Consider the following 6304-nt stretch of genomic DNA (forward strand, 5'->3'; position numbering starts at 1 on the left):
ATAACAAAGATAGATAAGTGAATTGATATATGAATTGCTTTTATTTAATACTTGTTTAGGATATTGACAATGTCATGACTTATTTATACTATAAGATGTTCCATAGGAAATGCCACCATCTCATCACAACTTTCAAACATCTCATTATTGCTAATGTCAGAGCATTGAAGGTGTCCATCAATGCTTCAACTTTATATTCAGATCTGGTTCATGGTTTCTAAAATTTTATTGCCAATATTTATTTTTATATTATAAATATCCCGCAGCTCAAGCCTGGGCAAGGCAACCTGAGCAGGGTCTACAAAAGGGCGGACAGAACTGAGGTCTATGGCATTTTGGATGACATTCATCCACAAGGAGCCTGGTCCAGATTCTATTTCTGCGTGGTCAAGTTCAGCAGAACGGTAGGATAATACACATTCATTTATTAATGACCATTGGTTGTAGAATAGCACATCAACTCCAAAGGACTTTAATATTTTAAGTATTCCACAGCTTTTGCAGAAGAAGGTCTCGTCATATGCAATGTGCACAATCCGTGCCATTGCAGCCAGTTAGCCTTACGCATTCCATCGAAGACTTGCTTGCTCACTTGTACGGAACATTTGGCCTGAAGGTTGAGTGATGGGTCCCTGAGACTTTGAGAACCAGTACCATTTTCTGCTAGGTTTTGTAGCAATCATGCAGAACGTTTGGGTGTGTGACGTGTGGTGGTGGGTTCCGTAAGTTTAGAAGAAACACTTGCAACCAATGTCAGCTTTAAAAGAGTTCGATTGATCCTGTTCGGTGATTCACAGTGTGGGCATCTACAGTTGGAACTTTTGAGTCTGCTGAATCTACGTTCAGTCGACCCCGGAAACCCCTTTGCTCGACAAAGGCTCTCTAGTCTCTCTTTATCTCTCACCCTCCCTCTCTCTCGCTTTCTCTCGCTCACCCTCGCTTTCTCTCACTCACCCTCGCTTTCTCACTCAGCCTCGCTCTCTCTTGCGCTCTGGCTCTGTTTGCTGCGGTGCGGAGCAGGGGTGGTGGCGGAGGTTCAGTTCCAGCTTGTTTTTCTTCACGCTTTTGATTCTTTTCCGTCGGTGCCGGTACTAGTACTCGACTTCCTGGTTGTGTCTATCTTAGTTTTTTTCCTGGATCTGATTTTCGGAGCTCCGTTGTCCTGGTGTGTTGCGGCTGGGGCACCATCGTGGTTCATGCTGCGGTGGAGCTACAACTTTGTCGAATTCTTTGCTTCCTCGTTGTTTTGTGGTGCCTCTGCTTCCTGTTTTTTTTTATCATATCCTTAAGATTGTTTAGAAGCTAGTGATCGTGATCGACTTGAGGGTATAGGATACTGATCTACTGTTCATGTATAGGTTCATGAAGTTATCGTGTCCTTGGCTACGTCGTGTGGATGGCAACACTGTCTGAAAGCACAGATTTACCAGTGCATGCAAGGGTTCGGAAATCCTATGAGGTGAAAATGGCTGGTGTACATCAGTGTATACGGAAGCAATGACTTCTGAAAGTTCTGCAAGGATACCTGCCATGACGTGTAAGTGTTGAAGTCTAAGTTTGACGACAGCATCCTTATCTGGAAGGACAAGAATTGTTACATTTGAGCCTTCCTATTAATGCAGTAGGGATCCCTCCACCACGGCGCAGGAGTAGGCAGAATCTATTCCTTCAAGCAAGCGCGCTGTGAGGGAGGCAATCGGGGATTCTGTCCTGGGTCATGGCTACTCTAGAAACCTCTACGGTGTTTATCTGATCTTTCGAACCAGGGAAGAAAACATAACTCACTATTTTTTTTTTTTTTTTTTACTTGCAGAAATCTTCAGGGGTGAATCGTGAAGGTTTCTCACCTCATTAAGAAACACTAGATCCAGGGTTCTGTTGTTCTACTCGGCTGCAACTGGCACAACTGAAAAATGTGTCGTTAAAATCGTCAAAATGGGCGCTTCAACGAGAAACTTGTCACCAAGTGTGGAATAGACTGGAGGTTAGGCTGCTCACTAGCTTCAAAGCGACTGGCCGCTGCAGTTGCTCCAGTTGGCTCGTCTTCGACAGGCTTCATACTTTGGTAAGAAAACTCAGAGCTAATGAAGTTGGAGAGGATGAACTGTTTATGCTGGATGAAGCCAGGTTAAGTTGGATGAATAACTGAGATTGGCTAACTTACGATTTGGATGAAACTTTATTTATGGATGAAATATGATGAACAGAAAAAATTGCCAATATTTTACATATAATAAAATAAGATAAATTAGAAGAAAATAATATGAATCAAAATAACATTTATGAAATAAATAATAATATTCTATAAAAAAAATAAAGCATACTTACAAAAAAATCAGAATCAAATGAAGAAACAATAAAAAATAGTGAAATAAGTAATGATTAAGTATGTTGATGAGAATGAATGTAATGTAATACGATTGATAGTTAATTGTTGAATTGCAAGATTATATTATATTTGTGTGACTTTGTAATTATCTCCATATTAGATGAATGAATTAATAAATATCCGTAGATATATATATATATATATATATATATATATATATTTGAAATGTTGTATTATGTAAAGGAGGGATGTGAACGAAATTAAAATTGTTTGTATGTTTTAGTAATTGTATTTGGATCAAATTATTTATAACATGGAATTCTTGTTGGATATGTGAATTTTTGGGAATAGGATTCAAAGATATTCAATACAAAAAAAAATATATATATATATATATATATATATATATTTAATGCAAGTTAATATAAGAAACTATTGTTTTATTAGTAATAAGATGGAAAGAAGTATAAGAAATTGTTGGATTTAATTTCCACATCTTCTAATTATTATTGGAAGACTTATTTTGAATTGTATTCGAAGGTAAAGGTAGTGGTATTAAATTGCTTAAGAGATTGATATGAGGTTGTATTGATCTAAAGGACAATTAAAGAAATGTTCAAAGTTTTCTTGAAATGGAAGTAATTAGTTTATTTTAAGTATTAATATAACCATTAATAGAATATATATTGATGAATTTTGATTAATTTCAAGTAAAACTAATATTAGTTTGATTATGTGATTTAGATTCGACTTAAAATACTTCTTAATATTTCATCTTGGTTTATCTTTTAAATTCATTTACAAGGTTGTTATCAATGGCTTGGAGGTTGGTATTGGATTTTTGGATTCAAAGTTTTATAAAAAAATATTGAAGATATTGAGACTATATTAAGCAAGCAAGATACCAATGAATATACATGGAAAGAATATACAATTTGAATTGGAAGAATGCAAGTATTGTTGGAGAAAGAAGATCACTTGAACAAAAAGTAAGTTACAAATTATACAAGAAAATTTCTTGTATCATGAAGGTCTTTGAGCAAGTAATGACTTACAACAATAATAGCATTCAAAATGGACTATTATTATATGAATTATTTTTTATGGTATCAAAAGCTGAATCATTGATAAAAAGTTATAGAGATGAAAATTGGAATCAACTGGCTATATCCCAATTCAAGAACAAAGAGAGTTTTAGAAAAATTCTTTGGAATTTGAAGTGTTGTTATGATGTGACAAGTAAAGAGCTTAGAATGCAAAATTGGAAGACAATTGAAGAGACCACACTTATTACCTTTGATGATTCAATCTTTAATGAAGTGGAAGGTGATAATGAAGATCTTTATATGAAGTTGGTCTTCGCAAGTGGAGATGAGAATGATGAATATTGCAAATTAGCAAAGAATCTATTACAAAGGTTGGAAGACATACAATGCATTGAAGGCGGAGAATTGGATGGTATAAAGTTATTTTCAAATCCAAAAAATATTGAAATCATGGAATGCATAGGTGAAGGAGGTTTTGGAAAAGTTTATAAAGCAAAGTGGTGGGGGCTTTTATGTACAGTAAAAGAAATGCAAGTTGGTTATAAGAAGTATTTTGTTATAGAAGGAAGCATTTTAGCAAGCCTAAGCCATCTCAATTTGATTAAGTATTATTTTGCAATGAAAAATGATGATAGTGGTGATGGTCAATTTGATCCTACAAAAAAAAACAAAAAAAAGTTTATCTTTGGAAATAGAGTTGATGCACACAAGTTTAGAAAAATTGTTAGAAGAAAAAGTAAAAAGATCATATCTTTTTCTTATCAATATTATATATCAAATTACAAGAGGAATGTGCTACTTGCATGATATGCACATTGCACATTGAGATTTGAAACCAGACAACATCTTATTAAATGTTGTAAAAAAAGAAAAAATGAATGGGACAACCAAATATGTGGATGTGAAATTAATTGATTTTGGAATGTCTAAGGTTGATATTGGAAGCAATCCAAAATCTACAAATAATGATTATCTTTATGGTACCATAAAATACATGGCTCCTGAAGTATTAAGAAATAAATTGGAATCAACGAAGTTGTATCCATTTGAAGCAAATGTGTATTCATTTGCAATGATATCTTCTAAGATTATTTCAAATAAAGATTTATTTTGTATTGTGAAGACAAGTAGAGAGGTATTAGAAAGAATAAAGAATGGTGAAAGATCTAAGTTGCCTTCTAATTGCAATGAACCAACAAATCTCATTGAAGAATGTTGGAAGTGGAATCCTTAGCAACGACCAAAATTTGCAAGTATTTGTAAAAGATTGATGAATTTGAAGAAAAAGTTTTTATTAGAAAGTGATGTTGATAAAATGCCATATTTTAGTTCATAGAGGGAGTGGATTCATCAATTCAAACAATTACAAAAAAAATCCAATAAAATGCCAATAGTAAAGTCCTCATTAACATATGTAGTGAATATGCTTGAAGAAGAATTTTTGAGTAGAACACAATATCTATTAGATATCAAAGAAATATATACAAAGAATATCAAGGCAATATGTCTTAGTGGCATGGATGGAATTGGTAAGACTACAATAGCAAAGATTGCATTCAATGATGCAAAGCCCATGTTTGATGCATCATGCTTTGTTGAATGTAGTGAAAGTGGTGGAGATTACTTTACTATGTCTTGCAATATCTTAGAACAATTGAAAAAGAAATCAAAACCAAAAGATATGAAAGAAGTTTAAGATATGTTGAAATTATGCTTCACAAAGAATAAAATCATTCTAATCCTTGATGATGTGAAGAAGCAAAGCCAAATTGAAGTTATTGTGGCCATGGATGCATTGTTTGCAAGCAAAAATAGTACATTAATTGTGAAAACTCGAAATTGAAATTCAATAGAATATTTTGGTGTAGAATTTTATAAGATCAATGTTGAAGAACTTGATAAAGAAACAAGTATGAGGTTGTTTATTACCCATTCTTGTAGATACTAAGAGATATTGTCTAATGAATTCATTGAGATTGGCAATGAAATTATAAAAGCTTACAATGGCCTACCTTTGAGTTTGAAAGACATAGGTGCATTTTTAAGAAGCTAAAAGAGGTTGAGATGTTGAGAGAGAGTTTTACAAAGGTTGAAGAAGGGAAGAGATTTTGATGGAGATGAAAGTAATAGTGATCATAAGATATAGAACATATTAAGAGTAAGCTTTGAAAATTTGAAAGATCAAGAAAAGAACATGTTTTTGGACATATGTTGTTTATTTGGTAGTGATGTGTGTTCCCAAGACATGCTAAAAGAAAGAGCCTTGCAAATATAGACTAATAATAAAGATAATATTTCAAAAGAATGTATAAGGATTACATTGGATACATTGATTGATCAATCATTGGCAAGAATAGATGATAGTGGATATATAAGAATACATGATCAATTACAAGACATGGATCAAAGGATTATTGAAACAGAGTTGCTAATATGAGCACTAGAATATGGAACATGAATATAGAGCCATTAGAATAATTCGAAAATAAGGTATGTTCTTGAGATTTATCAAAATAGAATATTTAAAAATAATTATGAATAGAATGATCAAGTATGTAGATATTAATAGTGCTTATATGTCATAATACAATTGTATGTACTTATATAGATTTTTATGACCTTTTTTTAATTTGATTTTAGATTATTGTAAAATTTACATGTAGAATAAGATGCTTTGAAGTAAGATAAATTTGAAGTAATTATGTATGGATTGTGTTGGTGTAAAGTTAAAAGGATTATCTTACAAAAATCAAAACAACAACACGGTTATTAAAGTTGAAGGATTTATTTTTCCAAGACTTCAAAAATTAAGTTTTAATAATAGTGGAATTGCATTAAAAGATATTATATATAATTTAAATAGATTTCTTATTTTGGTAGAATATTCTATCAACTTAAAATATTTATCACAAAATTTTGAGTTTGATAT

At 32.5% G+C, this 6304-nt stretch overlaps 1 long non-coding RNA gene across 3 annotated transcripts; it reads left to right on the forward strand.

Annotated features, from left to right (window-relative positions):
• Positions 1-504: 504 nt before the first annotated feature.
• On the forward strand, positions 505-6074 carry LOC112286499 (uncharacterized). 3 transcript variants are annotated; one of them, XR_012218149.2, is made up of 4 exons: positions 505-1088; positions 1359-1537; positions 1814-2065; positions 2681-6074. It is a non-coding gene; the product is annotated as an uncharacterized LOC112286499 (long non-coding RNA). The 3 variants fall into 3 exon arrangements; XR_012218150.2 differs by having other exon boundaries at positions 3074-6074; XR_012218148.2 differs by lacking the exon at positions 2681-6074 and having other exon boundaries at positions 507-1088; positions 1814-2168.
• Positions 6075-6304: the final 230 nt, after the last annotated feature.

Source organism: Physcomitrium patens, chromosome 9, assembly GCF_059467195.1.
Source record: "Physcomitrium patens ecotype Gransden chromosome 9, ASM5946719v1, whole genome shotgun sequence".
Taxonomy (NCBI): domain Eukaryota; kingdom Viridiplantae; phylum Streptophyta; class Bryopsida; order Funariales; family Funariaceae; genus Physcomitrium; species Physcomitrium patens.